The sequence below is a fragment of the Coregonus clupeaformis genome, chromosome 13 (assembly GCF_020615455.1).
Source record: "Coregonus clupeaformis isolate EN_2021a chromosome 13, ASM2061545v1, whole genome shotgun sequence".
Classification (NCBI taxonomy): Eukaryota; Metazoa; Chordata; class Actinopteri; order Salmoniformes; family Salmonidae; genus Coregonus; species Coregonus clupeaformis.
The window spans coordinates 6,272,316-6,288,213 of record NC_059204.1 but is presented as its reverse complement, the minus strand read 5'-3'; the positions used below and the strand labels follow the sequence as shown (position 1 = coordinate 6,288,213).

At 48.9% G+C, this 15,898-nt stretch overlaps 2 pseudogenes; both read right to left on the bottom strand.

The window, feature by feature from the left end:
- Positions 1–6,819: 6,819 nt before the first annotated feature.
- On the bottom strand, positions 6,820–9,592 carry LOC123492237 (annotated as a pseudogene).
- Positions 8,399–8,525, bottom strand: LOC123492249 (annotated as a pseudogene).
- Positions 9,593–15,898: the final 6,306 nt, after the last annotated feature.

Genomic DNA, 15,898 nt, shown 5'->3' with positions numbered 1-15,898 from the left:
GACACAGAGAACAAACAAAGCTATATACAGGTGTCGTCAGATCAGGAGGACATGAGACCTGAATTAATAGAGGTCCTTTTCTGAACAGCTGTCACGCCCTGGCTCTGGGGACTCTTAAATGTTAAGCCAGGGTGTGGAGTTTCTATGTTTTATTTTCTATGTTTAGTTCTAGATCGTTTAGATCTATGTTGGCCAGGTTGGTTCCCAATCAGAGGCAGCTGTAGCTCGTTGTCTCTGATTGGGGACCATACTTAGGCAGCCTGTTTGGCACTAGTCGGGGTGGGATCTTGTTCCGTAAAGGTTTGTGTTGTTAACCTCAGGACTTCACGTATCGTTCGTTTTGTTGTTTTGTTCGTGTGTTGTGTACTAAATAAAATGTACGCTTATCACGCTGCGCCTTGGTTCCACGAGTCATCAGTCAATGTTCGTGACAGAAGATCCCACCAAAAGAGGACCAAGCAGCGTGTCCAGGAACGCACGTGTCGTGCAAAGATGGGCATTCAAACAGGACGGCGTGTGCCGGCTCAACGCTCGTGGTCTCCAGTACGCCTCCTCGGTCCCGTATATCCTGCGCCAGTGCCACGTGCTGTAGCGCCAGTACGAGTGCACAGCCCGGAAGTAGGCATTCAGCCAGGACGGGTTGTGTCAGCTCTTCGCTCCAGGCCTCCAGTCCGCCTCCACAGTCCGGCCCGGCCCGTTCCGGCTCCCCGCACCAAGCCAGTGGTGTGTGTTCCCAGTCCAGCCCGGCCTGTTCCTGCTCCCCGCACCAAGCCAGTGGTGCGTGTTCCCAGCCCGGTCCGGCCTGTTCCTGTCCCTCGCGCCAAGCCAGTGGTGCGCGTCGCCAGCCCGGTCCGGCCTGTTCCTGCCCCTCGCACCAAGCCAGTGGTGCGCGTCGCCAGCCCAGTCCGGCCTGTTCCTGCCCCTCGCACCAAGCCAGTGGTGCGCGTCGCCAGCCCGGTCAGACCTGTTTTTGCCACTCGCACCAAGCCAGTGGTGCGCGTCGCCAGCCCGGTCTGGCCTGTTCCTGCTCCTCGCACCAAGCCAGTGGTGCGCGTCGCCAGCCCGGTCCGGCCTGTTCCTGCTCCCCCCACCAAGCCAGTGGTGCGCGTCGTCAGCCTGGTCCGGCCCGTTCCTGCTCCCCGCACCAAGACAGTGGTGCGCGTCGTCAGCCCGGTCCGGCCCGTTCCTGCTCGCCGCACCTAGCCAGTGGTGCGTGTGTCCAGTCCGGCACGGCCCGTGCCTGTTCCACCGGTGCCTGGTCCGGCACCGGTCAGCTGCTCCACTCCGGAGCCAGAGCAATCCGCTCCACCAGGGTCCGGTCCAACTCCAGTCAGCGGATCCACTCCGGAGCCAGAGCAATCCGCTCCACCGGTGCCCAGTCCAGCTCCGGCCAGCGGCTACAGTCCGGAGCCTGTACAGATCGATCCACCGTCGTCGGGTCCAGCTCCAGTCAGCGGTGCCAGACCAGACCAGGGGCGCAACGGGGAGGTGGAGAGAAAGTGGTGGTCACGCCCAGAGCCGGATCCGCCTCCGAGGCGGAATGCCCACCCGGCCCGGGGGGACTGTCACGCCCTGGCTCTGGGGACTCTTAAATGTTGAGCCAGGGTGTGGAGTTTCTATGTTTTATTTTCTATGTTTAGTTCTAGATCGTTTAGATCTATGTTGGCCAGGGTGGTTCCCAATCAGAGGCAGCTGTAGCTCGTTGTCTCTGATTGGGGACAATACTTAGGCAGCCTGTTTGGCACTAGTCGGGGTGGGATCTTGTTCCGTAAAGGTTTGTGTTGTTAACCTCAGGACTTCACGTATCGTTCGTTTTGTTGTTTTGTTTGTGTGTTGTGTACTAAATAAAATGTACGCTTATCATGCTGCGCCTTGGTTCCACGAGTCATCAGTCAACGTTCGTGACAACAGCACAGTCTTGAGCTGGGCCATAAAGACATTCTCTTTGGCGACTACTAAGTATTTTAAAGTCTCCTGCTCTCGGGTTGGATATGTCAATGTGTAGTTCACAAATGCATAATCTACTGTATGATCAGAATTACTGTTTTACCTCAATTAGCCATGAAATCCCTAGTTAGAAAGCAACTGTTTTTCTGGAAGTTGTGTTGCGCCATTTTCCCCCTACATTTTCCCTACATGCTGAGTTAATTAGTCCCTTAACCTTTTGGCCCTGGCGGAGACTTGAATCACCCCAGAGAACACTGCTACTCCAGCTGCTCTGTCTTCATCAGACTATGTGTTCTCTCATAATCCTAGAGCATCTGGTCGTCGCGGTGGTGGCACAGAACTACTCATTTCTCCTAAGTGGAGATTTACTATTTTCTCCCTCTCTCACCTGTCCATCTCCTCATTTGAAATTGTTGTCATCTATTGCCCACCAGGTACCCTTAGAGAGTTCCTCAATGATCTGGACACCTTGATAAGATCATTTTCATGGCTCACCGCTCTTAGTATTTGGAGACTTCAACCTCTCGATATCTGCCTTCGATTCATTTCTTTCCAACTCACTCTTTCCCCTCCTTGCCTCTTTCGACCTCACCCTTTTCCAGTCACCTCCAACTCACAAGGCAGGCATTACGCTTGACCTCATCTTTACTAGAGGCTGTTCTCCTACTAATCTCACTGCAACCCCCCTCCAGGTCTCTGATCACTACTTTGTTGCCTTTTCTGTCTCCCTTTCCTTCAACCCAAACCACTCAGCCCCTACCCAGATGGTCTCTCTCTCTCTCTCTCCCACTATTCACTCCTCTTCTATCCTATCATCTCTCCCTTCTGCTAAATCCTTCTCCCTCCTGTCTCCTGATTCTGCCTCTTCGATCCTACTCTCCTCCCTTTCCACATCGTATGACTCGCACTGTCCCCTTTCCTCCCGACCGGCTCTGCCCTCCCTTCCTGCTCCGTGGCTGAGTGACTCATTGCGAGCTTACAGAACAGGGCTGCGGGCAGCTGAGTGACAATGGAGAAAAACTAAACTTCCGGAGGACCTATCATCCTTTCACTCACTCCTCTACCTTCTCTTCCTCTGTGTCCGCTGCTAAAGCCACTTTCTATCACTCTAAATGTCAAGCTTCTGGCTCTAACCCTAGGAAACTATTTTCTACCTTCTCTTGTCATTGCTATGCAGATGACACTCGACCCACCACCACCTCAAGCTCAACAAGACGGAGCTTCTCTTCCTCCCGGGGGAAGGCTTACCCGCTCAAAGCCATCTCCATCACAGTTGTGCAAAGAAACTTGGCGTGACCCTGGACAACACCCTGTCATTCTCTTCAGACGTCAAACCAGTGACTCCATAGAGTACGACCATACCTCACACAGGAAGTGGCACAGGTCCTAATCCAGGCACTTGTCCTCTCCCTTCTGGACTACTGCATCTCGCTGTTGGCTGGGCTCCTCACTTGTGCCATCAACCCCCTGGAACGTATCCAGAACGCTGCAGCCCGCCTGGTGGTCAACCTTCCCAAGTTCTCCCATGTCACCCCACTCCTCCGCACACTCCACTGGCTTCCAGTTGAAGCTCACATCCACTACAAGACTATGGTGCTTACCTACGGAGCAGCAAGAGGAACTGCCACTCCCTACCTTCAGTCTATGCTAAAACCCTACACCCCAACCCGAGCACTCCGTTCTGCCACCTCTGGTCTCTTGGCCCTCCCACCCCTACCGGAGGGCAGTCCCCCCCCTCAACCCCCCCCACCCCCTCAACCCCCCACCCCTCATCCCCCCTCCCTACTAGCACTGACTTTGCTGATAGCTACTTTACTGAGGAAACATTTACTTACTATGACTATGATGTGATTGTTCCACTAGCTATCTTAAGATGAATACACTAATTGTAAGTCTCTCTGGATAAGAGCATCTGGTAGATGACTAAAATGTTAAATGTACATTTTCCTCCACGTGGTCCAGCGCTTCGATTCGAGTTCAACCAATGAGCTTCAGCCACTCTCCATATGAGTGACATCTAGCAAGAGGCACATCATGCACCCACAGCAGAGCGAGAGAGAGAGAGAAAGACCAGTGACGTGGTGCACATATCTGCACATACAGGATGTGACGTAGTGCGCAATATCCGGGGACCCCTTTTGGCTCGTGGGCACTACTTTTAGAACGACTGGCTAAAAAGTAAAACTAAAGCACTGGCGAATCTCTTTAAACGATGACAGACACTCTGCCTTCCTGACAGTTAATATTATTATTATATATTTTTATTAGGTTTATTTGAGCAGGGACAATGTATAACACAAACATTAGTCTCAGTACACTTGAGAGAAAGATGTGTTTGACCAGATTTAGCTAGCAGCTAATTTCTGTCTGTAGTCTGCTGCGGGGCTGCTGAAGGGAGATGGGACCAGAAGGAACGAAGGGTGTGTGTGGTGCAGGAGAGTAGCACTAATTTATTAGTAGCATATGGCTATATGGACAGCAACAATATATGTGATGCTATTATAGTAATATGCACTCCCAAACAACTGCCCCGGGCCTCCCCTCTGAGCCTGGTTCCTCTCTAGGTTTCTTCCCTCTAGGCCTAGGGAGTTGTTCCTGGCCACTGTGCTCCTGCTTCTGCTTGGTCTTTGGGGTCTAGGCCGGGTTATTGTAGAAGTACTTTTTGACAGCTGCTGATTATAAGTAATGTATTAAGGTTTTATGAAGGCTTTTTAATTATGACTTAAAAGGGCAAGCGCTGTTTGCACTCTATCCCATCATAGCTGCCAACCTCCAGACCTGCCCATCACACAGCGCCTCGGACTTGTTAACATAAAACAACACAATACCAATGTTATGTTGAAAGAACACTTGGCACCTGGGCCGTTTATGGAGTGGCCACTTGCCGATGTGTTTGATAGTGATCACTCCAGTCTGCCTGTTTTGGGCAAAACGAGAATTGAGACGATGGGTGCTTTCATCCCAACTGCCACTTGTCAATATTCCAAAATTGTAAACCCCTTCGCGAGCATCTTTGGTCCCTCCGCTAGACTGTTCAGTAATATGATTCCCGATGAAACACTGATGCCAGACTGACACACTCTGGTAATAGATCGTGAGAAAGTTGTAAAAACTAAACGGCACCCGAAGGACACACTTCGCCACTCACCAGTGACTTGATAAGCTGATTTAGCTAACGTGGCTTGCTACTTGTACTAGCTAGCGTTATTGACAAACACAGAGATGGAACTTAGCTAGCTAGTGATTTTGGGGACTGATAAACAGTTTGTAGCAGCTTGTGCTTTATTTACGATAGTTTGACAGCTTGCTGATGATGTAGATGTAAACATGTTCAATACGATAAAGCGAACATGACACACCCACATCAAATCCTCCAGACTCAAATCTCGTTCTTCTTAACGAGCAGAAAAACAGAAGCTCTTTAAACACATATAGACATAATGTACATATTTTACAAAAACATTTTCTCATACCACTTCACTTAATTAAGTGAAGCAACAATACACTCATTCACTGTAGCTACACCAGTGGACGGCTCATAATAACGTCTGGAATGGAGTCAATGGAAACCACGTCTTTGATGTGTTTGATGCCATTCCATTGACTCCACTAGCTACACATAGCATTCTTCCAAACAAAAAACAAACAAAAAGTCAAGTAGAGATAGCAACCGAGATAGCAAAAGAGAGATATCAATAAACTCGACACTTCAAGTACTTCTAAATCAGTGGAGGCTCCTCAGAGGAGGAAGGGGATGACCATCCTCCTTTTTAGATAAAACTTCACGTTCCAAATAATTGATTAAAACACACTGTTTTGCAATGAATGTCTACAGCAGCTCTCTGTAGGGTAGCACCATGGTGTAGCCGGAAGACAGCTAGTTTCCGTCCACCTCTGGGTACATTGACTTCAATACCAAACCTAGATGTATGCTATGTTAGCTAGCTGGCAGTGGCTATCCAACACTGGAACTCTTCCAAGTCAAGGTAAGGCTTTTGGTTTTATTAATTTATTGCCACCGGGGCCCACTGGTGTAACTGCTAAACTGCCTGCTGACTGTACACTGTACTGCATGATTGTAGCAGGTTCACTAACGGGTTAGATCTAGTAGCTATCTTGACTATAACGTTAGCTAATATGGTGACAACGATGTAGGCTGTGTGTGCTCGAATTCTACAACGAGCAAAGTGATCATGCTGTTTGTATGTGGCTGCTATGAAAGTGAACTGTGTTTGCGTGTGATTAGGGGTGTATTCATTCCGCCGATTCTGTTGAAAAACATTTCTTAAACGGAAGCAAACGGAACGAAACGGGGATAAACATACCTGAATTTGTCCAATAGAAACTCTCGTTTGCAACTGTTGGACTAATGATTACACCCTAGATCAGCTAGATGCAGGCAAGAGTGTGCAAGGAGGTATTGAATGTGTCACTGTCGGTCACCTTGATTACTCAAAATGTTCTCTCAACCACTGATTACTCAAAATGTTCTCTCGACCTGTGCACCTGCGTTGTAAACTTTCATTCGTAGGCTAGGTTGTAGCAACCTCATGATGGGTATAGGAAATATTTGAGTATCATGTAGTAGCCTAAACCTATTGATGTTACATTGATCTGGGTAAATGGAATATGAATGACAGTCATCCTGTACGCTGTAATAGAAATAAGGCCATGTTCATAAATAAATAATCATCCTCCCTCATCTTAAACAGCATGGACCGCCACTGTTCTAAATATAAGAATATCTAAATATACATTAAATAAATACATTAAATCATGATGTCACACTGATATTTGTTATTTCTTAATGGCTATAAAGGCTTATAGACATAATATAAATATTTTATTTTGAAGAAAAATAATTCAAGTACTTCATGTTAATTTCACCGGCGCCACAGCTCTCTGGGCCCCTCTTCTGAGCAGCTTCTTGGCCGATACCTTAAACTCCTCCGTCTTCAGAACGTATATGATGGGATTGAGCATGGGTGGCAGTACCGAGGTCAGGGAGAGGTTGATGATCCGGACGTTGGTTGGTATGAAGGATTGGAGGAGGTATGTTAAAATAACAGGCAAGTAGAATATGGCCACCAGAATTAGGTGTGAGCTGCATGTCTTAATGGCTCTGAGTCTGAGAGGGGGAGAGAGAGAGAGAGAGAGAGAGAGAGAGAGAGAGAGAGAGAGAGCGAGAGAGAGGTGGAGAGGGAGAGAGTGAGAGAATGTGTACCAGTACAGTATTACATTTACAGTCATTTAGCAGACGCTCTTATCCAGAGCGACTTACAGGAGCAATTAGGGTTAAGTGCCTTGCTCAAGGGCACATCGACAGATTTTTCACCTAGTCGGCTCGGGGATTAGAACCAGCGACCTTTCGGTTACTGGCACAACGCTCTTACCCACTAAGCTACCTGCCGCCCGTATGTGATCATCTATCCAGTAAGTTTAATTGTATTCTCAATATTTCCCAGTATTTATCGCTCTAACAAGTCCATCCCTCTAACAACATATTTCTGAGACCTCACACCAATCAGTATATAGGCCGTTCTGGCTTGGACAAGGCTACTTAATGTCTTGACTTGACTTACTGATACCAATCAGGATTACTTCTCACCTGTCCTGGGGCAATGTGATGGTGAACAGGGCGTGTGTGATACAGATGTAGGATGATATGATGAAGACCATGGGGAGATAGAGGGCTATACAGGGATTGATATACGCCATCATCAGGTTAGGTAACACATCAGAACAGGGGGCTGCCAGATAGAACAGGGGACCATGGTCACAGAAGTAGCTGTTGATCACCAGAGACCTACAATACAATACATTATACAGATATTAGAGCGAACAACAGAAATGTGTCTTCTGCTCATGTTTTCTCCAGGGTTACAAACCCGTGACCTTTCGGCTACAGGTTCACCTCCTTATCTGTTGGAATTAGTCTCACATTCAAGAGGAACTGAGTTAATTTTTTTTTTTTACAGCACTGAGTCAAAGACATCATTTAAACTTAACCTTTACAACAACCTGACAGATGACAACAACAACATCACATTCTTATTTTTATCTCCTTTATTTGATTGGTCTACTGTGAAGTGTTTTGCAATTTTAAATTCACTTGAACTAAAGTTTGATTTGATTTATCAGATTAAGCTATATTCACAGAAGCTATGCTTTGCTGTAGAGTCATTGCACTACAACATGGTACATACTAACCTACAGAAAGAGAGGCGGGTGATGAGGCCCACAGAGATCAACACCATCAACACAGCAAACGTCCAGGCAGCCCCAGTCAGCCGGAGCATGGACCTGTGAGTCACCATCATGTGGTACCTGGAAAGAACACTAGAATGGAACTTTGAGGGTTGATGACATAGCCCCTCTAGTAATTTAATAGGATCTCTGTGGGAAATAATAATATGTTCAACTTTATCGTGTTATTATCCTCAATGGTTTTATAATTATTCAGTCGAGATTCCCACATTTGGGGAACTTGCAGGAGTCAGCACGGCCCGAGTGCAATGGCCAAGCCTCACCCTGGGTAAACCTCTGTGATGAAGGTGGCTCCGCTGCCAGGTAACTATATCCTTCTATATATTTTAAATACAGTGTATCCATATGGATACATATGGTGTGTTAAAACATATTTTTTATTTAATACATTTACAAAATAGTTTTGAATAAATTGTCAAATAAATCAAATCATTCAATTAAAAATACTTTATTTATCCCATAAGGGTCACATAATGTAGGCTTTTTTGAATTTTAATTTAGTTAATGATTTGATTTATTATCTGAGACCTGAGTGGGCAGCAGATGGCCACCAGCCTGTCATAGGAGAGGATGGTGAGGTTGAAGGACTGCATGGTGAGGAAGAGGAAGATGAAGAAGAGGCTAGTGAGGCACTGGTTGTAGGAGATGAGCTGTCTGCTGAACAGGAACATATCCAGCAGCTTGGGGACCAGGGCCGTGCTCTCACACACGTCTGTGAAGGCCAGGTTGAACACAGCAATGTACTTGGGGCTGTAAGGTAAGATCATAACATAAATATCTAACAATATTAATATAAATGTCATGTAAAGGAGATTGGGGGAGTAGGACGTGTTCCCACACATGTCTATAAAGGAAGTATTATACTGTAGTATGTTAAAGAGATAAAAGAGGTCTGATTACCTGTGGAGACTACGGTCCACGTAGATGCCAGTCATGACGAAGGCGTTGCTCACCTAGACCCAATACACACACACAGACACACACACACACAGCAGAAATGAACCAAAATGGAAATACAGGTACATGCATTAGGCCAGTGACTATGGGTTGTGCTACGGGCCCCAACATAGTTCAGCTGAAATGTATATTAGGTTTTCTTAAGTTTTACTCCTATAGGAAAGTGAACAACTTTCGAATGTATCAACTGGACCAACTAGCTGATGCTAGCCGCACGTAACACCCTGGACCAGAGCTAGTTAGTAACACCCTGGACCAGAGCTATGGACTAACCAGAGAGATGATGTATACAAAACAGAGGAAGACGTAGTAGTACTTCATGTGGGGGATGGCTATGAAACCACTGATGAAGAAGTAAGGGGGGTCGGATGATGGTGTTGATGTTCTCTGTCTGGTTAACGTCAGAGGTCAGGGAGCTCATCCTGACTGGTGGTGGTAACGGTTCCCTCTGGCTGGTAGTAATCTGGGGAAATACATTATCAATTAATACATTATTATAAAAATAAAGACATTCATAACTGTGTATTAATTCCCCTGTTGACACAAGCATCATTGAAGCATCGTTAGTGCAAAGAGAATTATCCAAGTTAATCAAAAACGTACATTAAAAATAATTAAATATAAATAAAATAAATGCATTTTATATTTAAATTGTTTTTTTACTTCATTAAATGTTACCACATTCGATACCAGCTGCTAAAAAAGGGTTAAACCACTCACTTCAGACATCAAACTAAATACCAGAATGTCAACAACTCCATCAACACCATCAACTACTAAAGCCACTGTTTATCATGTAACGTGATGTAAAGTTGAACCCACCTCCTCAGGTGATATGGTGGACCTGACAGCCCACGTCTACTGTGAGTACCTGGGCAGAGACAACAGGCTTATATACTCCAACATCTCTACCTGCTGGCCATTAGTGGAGCCAATAGAGTTACATCAGTGATTCCCAATCCTGGTCCCGGGGACCCAAAGGGATGCACATTTTAGTTATTGCAACAACACACTTGACTCAGCTAATCAACTCATCATCAAGCCTTTGATTAGATGAATCAGGGCAAAAAACAAAATGTTGTTGACACTTTGGGAAACACTGAAACACTGAATGACATGTATAATACGGTATAATAATAGGATCTCTATGGTGAAGTCATCATGGAGGGGTGGGCTGACATAAAGGTGTCCATGTCCAGATTTAGGATCTTAATTGGATCACCTCATCCACATAATAATTCACATTTCCTTTTGCTGCAGGATAATTTTCATGCTGTAGGAGACTGGTTTAAATTAAGATCCTACAGCTGTAGTAGCATTTCTCCACCACTAGGATGGAGACTTTCTCTCCCACAGGGATGGACACACCTGGGCCAAACACTCCTTTGGGCCAAAACACTCACCTGAATAACACAGGGAAGTGATGTGTTTAGAATTATGTCATTGTTTGGTATATGGAATCATCAAGACAACTCATATCCCCCATTCTCATCGACTGGGCTGTAGTGGAACAGGTTGAGAGCTTCAAGTTCCTTGGTGCCCACATCACCAACGAACTATCATGGTCCAAACACACCAAGACAGTCGTGAAGAGGGCACGACAAAGCCTATTCCCCCTCAGGAGACTGAAAAGATTTGGCATGGGTCCTCAGATCCTCAAAAAGTTATACAGCTGCACCATCGAGAGTATCCTGACTGGTTGCATCACCGCCTGGTATGTCAACTGCTCGGCCTCCGACCGCAAGGCACTACAGAGGGTAGTGTGTACGGCCCAGTACATCACTGGGGCCAAGCTTCCTGCCATCCAGGACCTCTATACCAGGCGGTGTCAGAGGAAGGCCCTCAAAATTGTCAAAGACTCCAGTCACCCTAGTCATAGACTGTTCTCTCTGCTACCGCATGGCAAGCGGTACCGGAGCGCCAAGTCTATGTCCAAAAGGCTTCTCAACAGCTTCTACCCCCAAGCCATAAGACTCCTGAACAGCTAATCATGGCTACCCGGACTATTTGCACTGCCCCACCCCACCCCACCCCATCTTTTTACGCTGCTGCTACTCTGTTAATTATTTATGCATAGTCACTTTCACTCTACCCACATGTACATATTACCTCAACTACCTCAACTAGCCGGTGCCCCCGGCACATTAACTCTGCACCGGTACCCCCCTGTGTATAGCTGTCACGCCCTGGCCTTGAGAGGCCTGTTGTTTTTATAATATAATAATAATAATATGCCATTTAGCAGATGCTTTTATCCAAATATACTTACAGTCATGCGTGCTTACATATTAATTTTTTTGTGTATGGGTGGTCCCGGGGATCGAATCCACTACCTTGGCGTTACAAGCGCCATGCTCTACCAGCTGATTGGGGATCATCCTTAAGTAGCCCATTGCCTGCTGTGCATTGTGGGATGTTGTTCCTGTCAGGCTGGTGTGTGTATAGCCCTTTGGACTTCACGTTACGTTGTTGTCTTGTTGTATGTTTATTTGAGTTAATAAACATGTACGCTTTTCACGCTGCACCTTGGTCCGACCCGTCTCTCAACGTTCCTGACAGAAGATCCCACCAAACGAAGACCAAGCCGTGTGGCCAGGAGGAACAAACACCCCGGACACAGCGGGAGGCTAAGTTGGTAGATTTTTACATTTTAGTCATTTACCAGACGCTCTTATCCAGAGCGACTTACAGTTAGTGAGTGCATACGTAATTTTTTTATTTAGATTTTTTTTCATACTGGCCCTCCGTGGGAATCGAACCCACAACCCTGGCGTTGCAAACGCCATGCTCTACCAACTGAGCTACATCCCTGCCGGCCATTCCCTCCCCTACCCTGGTCGACACTGGGCCAATTGTGCGCTGCTCCATGGGTCTCCCGGTCATGGCCGGCTACGACAGAGCCTGGATTCGAACCAGGATTTCTAGTGGCACAGCTAGCACTGCGATGCAGTGCCTAGACCACTGCGCCACTCGGGAGGTGATGTCCTCCTCGGTTGGGGGTAAATCACGAGGAGGAGGCTGTCCGTTACGTTAGGGCAATGAAGGAGAAAGCCCGGGTAGGAGAGGATCAACGGCGACATCAACGGTGCCGGCCGAAGAGGAAGCCCGAGAAGCAGCCCCAAGATAATTTTTTTGGGGGGGGCTCACGGGGTGGACGAAGAGGCAGCAGGAGGCCGGGAAAGGGCTGACTAGTGAGGAGGAGGCCGCTATTTTCGAGGTCCTCCAAGACCTGCAGATCGAGAGTCAGAGAGGAGGCCACCACGTTACGGGGGCTGTTAGATCAGAGGGAGCAGGAGTTATCCGTTCAGAGGGAGGTGCTACATCAGGCTCAAAGTGAGAAGGAAGTAGTGGAGGCAAGGAGAGAGGAGCTGGTCAGGCAACAGAAGGAACGTGTGTTCATAGAAGAACCTAGGTATGCGGAGATATGCACTGTGTCGCCAGTGCGCGTTCACAGCCCAGTGCTTCCTGTGCCAGCGCCCCGCACGTGTCGTACAAAAGTGGGCATCCAGCCAGGACGGTTTGTGCCGTCTCAACGCTCCTGGTCTCCAGTGCGCCTTCACGGTCCAGTATATCATGCGCCAGTCCTACGCACTGTGTCGCCAGTGCGCGTTCACAGCCCAGTGCGTCCTATGCCAGCGCCCCGCACGTGTCGTACAAAAGTGGGCATTCAGCCAGGACGGGTTGTGCCAGCTGTACAATCCAGACCTCCAGTACGCCTCCACGGTCCAGTATATCCTGTTCCGGTTCTACGCACTGTGTCACCAGTGCTCCTCACAAGCCAGTGGTGCGTGTATCCAGTCCGGCACGGCCCGTGCCTGCTCCTCGCACCACACCAGTGGTGCGTGTCCCCAGTCCGGCCCGGCCTGTTCCTGCTCCTCGCACCAGACCAGTGGTGTGTGTCCCCAGTCCAGCCCGGCCTGTTCCACCGGTGCCTGATCCAGCTCCGGTCAGCGGCTCCATTCCGGAGTCAGAGCATTCCGCTCCACCGGCGTCCAGTCCAGCTCCGGTCATCGGCTCCACTCGAGCCAGAGAAGTCCGCTCCACCGGTGCCTAGTCCAGCTCCGGTCAGCGGTTCCACTCCGGAGCCAGAGCATTCCGCTCCACCGGGTTCCAGTCCAGCTCCGGTCAGCAGCTCCACTCCGGAGCCAGAGCAGTCCGCTCCACCGGTGCCCAGTCCAGCCCCGGTCAGCTGCTCCACTCAGGAGCCAGAGCAATCCGCTCCACCGGTGCCTGATCCAGCTCCGGTCAGCGGCTCCATTCCGGAGTCAGAGTATTCCGCTCCACCGGGGTCCTGTTCAGCTCCGGTCAGCGGCTCCACTCCAGACGCAGACGTCAGCCCCTCTCCAGGGTCGGGGCCTCCCACACCAGGGTCCAGACAGGGCTTGGCGCATCGTGGGGGGATTGCCGATCCAGGCCCAGACGTCAGCCCCCTCTCCAGGGTCGGGGCCTCCCACACCAGGGTCCAGACAGGGCTTGATGCATCGTGGGGGAATTGCCGATCCATGCCCAGACGTCAGCCCCTCTCCAGGTTCGGGGTCTCCCACACCAGGGTCCAGACAGGGCTTGGTTCATCGCGGGAGGTTTGCCGATCCAGGCCCAGACGTCAGCCCCTCTCCAGATTCGGGGTCTCCCACACCAGGGTCCAGACATGGCTTGGTGCATCGTGGGAGGAAGGAGAGGGGAAGCATCGCGCCGAGGTCCAGACTAGACCAGGGGCGCAACGGGGAGGCAGAGAGGAAGAGGTCGTCACGCCCGGAGCCGGATCCGCCTCCGAGGTTGAAAGCCCACCCGGACCCTCCCCTAATGAGTCAGGTTGGTGCGGCCGGAGTACGCACCTTTGGGGGGGTACTGTCACACCCTGGCCTTGAGAGGCCTGTTGTCTTTAGTTGGTTTGGTCAGGGCGTGAGTTTCTATGTTATATATTCTATGTTTATGTTCTAGTTAGTCTATTTCTATGTTGCAGTGCTAGGTTTGGCCGGGTGTGATTCCCAATCGTTGTCTCTGATTGGGGATCATCCTTAAGTAGCCCATTGCCTGCTGTGCATTGTGGGATGTTGTTCCTGTTAGGCTGGTATGTGTATAGCCCTTTGGACTTCACGTTACGTTGTTGTCTTGTTGTATGTTTATTTGAGTTAATAAACATGTACGCTTTTCACGCTGCACCTTGGTCCGACCCGTCTCTCAACGTTCGTGACAATAGCCTCCCTACTGTTATTTTATTTTACTTCTGCTCTTTTCTTCTCAACACTTTTTTGTTGTTTTTATATTTTACTTTTTTATTAAAAAATAAATGCATTGTTGGTTAAGGGCTGTAAGTAAGCATTTCACAGTAATGTCTACACCTGTTGTATTTGGCGCATGTGGCAAATAACATTTGATTTGATTGAATAATAATACACTGCTCAAAAAAATTAAAGGAACACTTAAACAACACAATGTAACTCCAAGTCAATCACACTTCTGTGAAATCAAACTGTCCACTTAGGAAGCAACACTGATTGACAATACATTTCACATGCCGTTGTGCAAATGGAATAGACAACAGGTGGAAATTATAGGCAATTAGCAAGACACCCCCAATAAAGAAGTGGTTCTGCAGGTGGTGACCACAGACCACTTCTCAGTTCCTATGCTTCCTGGCTGATGTTTTGGTCACTTTTGAATGCTGGCGGTGCTTTCACTCTAGTGGTAGCATGAGACGGAGTCTACAACCCACACAAGTGGCTCAGGTAGTGCAGCTCGTCCAGGATGGCACATCAATGAGAGCTGTGGCAAGAAGGTTTGCTGTGTCTGTCAGCGTAGTGTCCAGAGCATGGAGGTGCTACCAGGAGACAGGCCAGTACATCAGGAAACGTGGAGGAGGCCGTAGGAGGGCAACAACCCAGCAGCAGGACCGCTACCTCCGCCTTTGTGCAAGGAGGAGCAGGAAGAGCACTGCCAGAGCCCTGCAAAATGACCTCCAGCAGGCCACAAATGTGCATGTGTCTGCTCAAACGGTCAGAAACAGACTCCATGAGGGTGGTATGAGGGCCCGACGTTCACAGGTGGGGGTTGTGCTTACAGCCCAACACCGTGCAGGACGTTGGCATTTGCCAGAGAACACTAAGATTGGCAAATTCGCCACTGGCGCCCTGTGCTCTTCACAGATGAAAGCAGGTTCACACTGAGCACATTTGACAGACGTGACAGAGTCTGGAGACGCCGTGGAGAACGTTCTGCTGCCTGCAACATCCTCCAGCATGACCGGTTTGGCGGTGGGTCAGTCATGGTGTGGGGTGGCATTTCTTTTGGGGGCCGCACAGCCCTCCATGTGCTCGCCGAAGGTAGCCTGACTGCCATTAGGTACCGAGATGAGATCCTCAGACCCCTTGTGAGACCATATGCTGGTGCGGTTGGCCCTGGGTTCCTCCTAATGCAAGACAATGCTAGACCTCATGTGGCTGGAGTGTGTCAGCAGTTCCTGCAAGAGGAAGGCATTGAAGCTATGGACCGCCCGTTCCCCAGACCTGAATCCAATTGAGCACATCTGGGACATCATGTCTCGCTCCATCCACCAATGCCACGTTGCACCACAGACTGTCCAGGAGTTGGCGGATGCTTTAGTCCAGGTCTGGGAGGAGAACCCTCAGGAGACCATCCGCCACCTCATCAGGAGCATGCCCAGGCGTTGTAGGGAGGTCATACAGGCACGTGGAGGCCACACACACTACTGAGCCTCATTTTGACT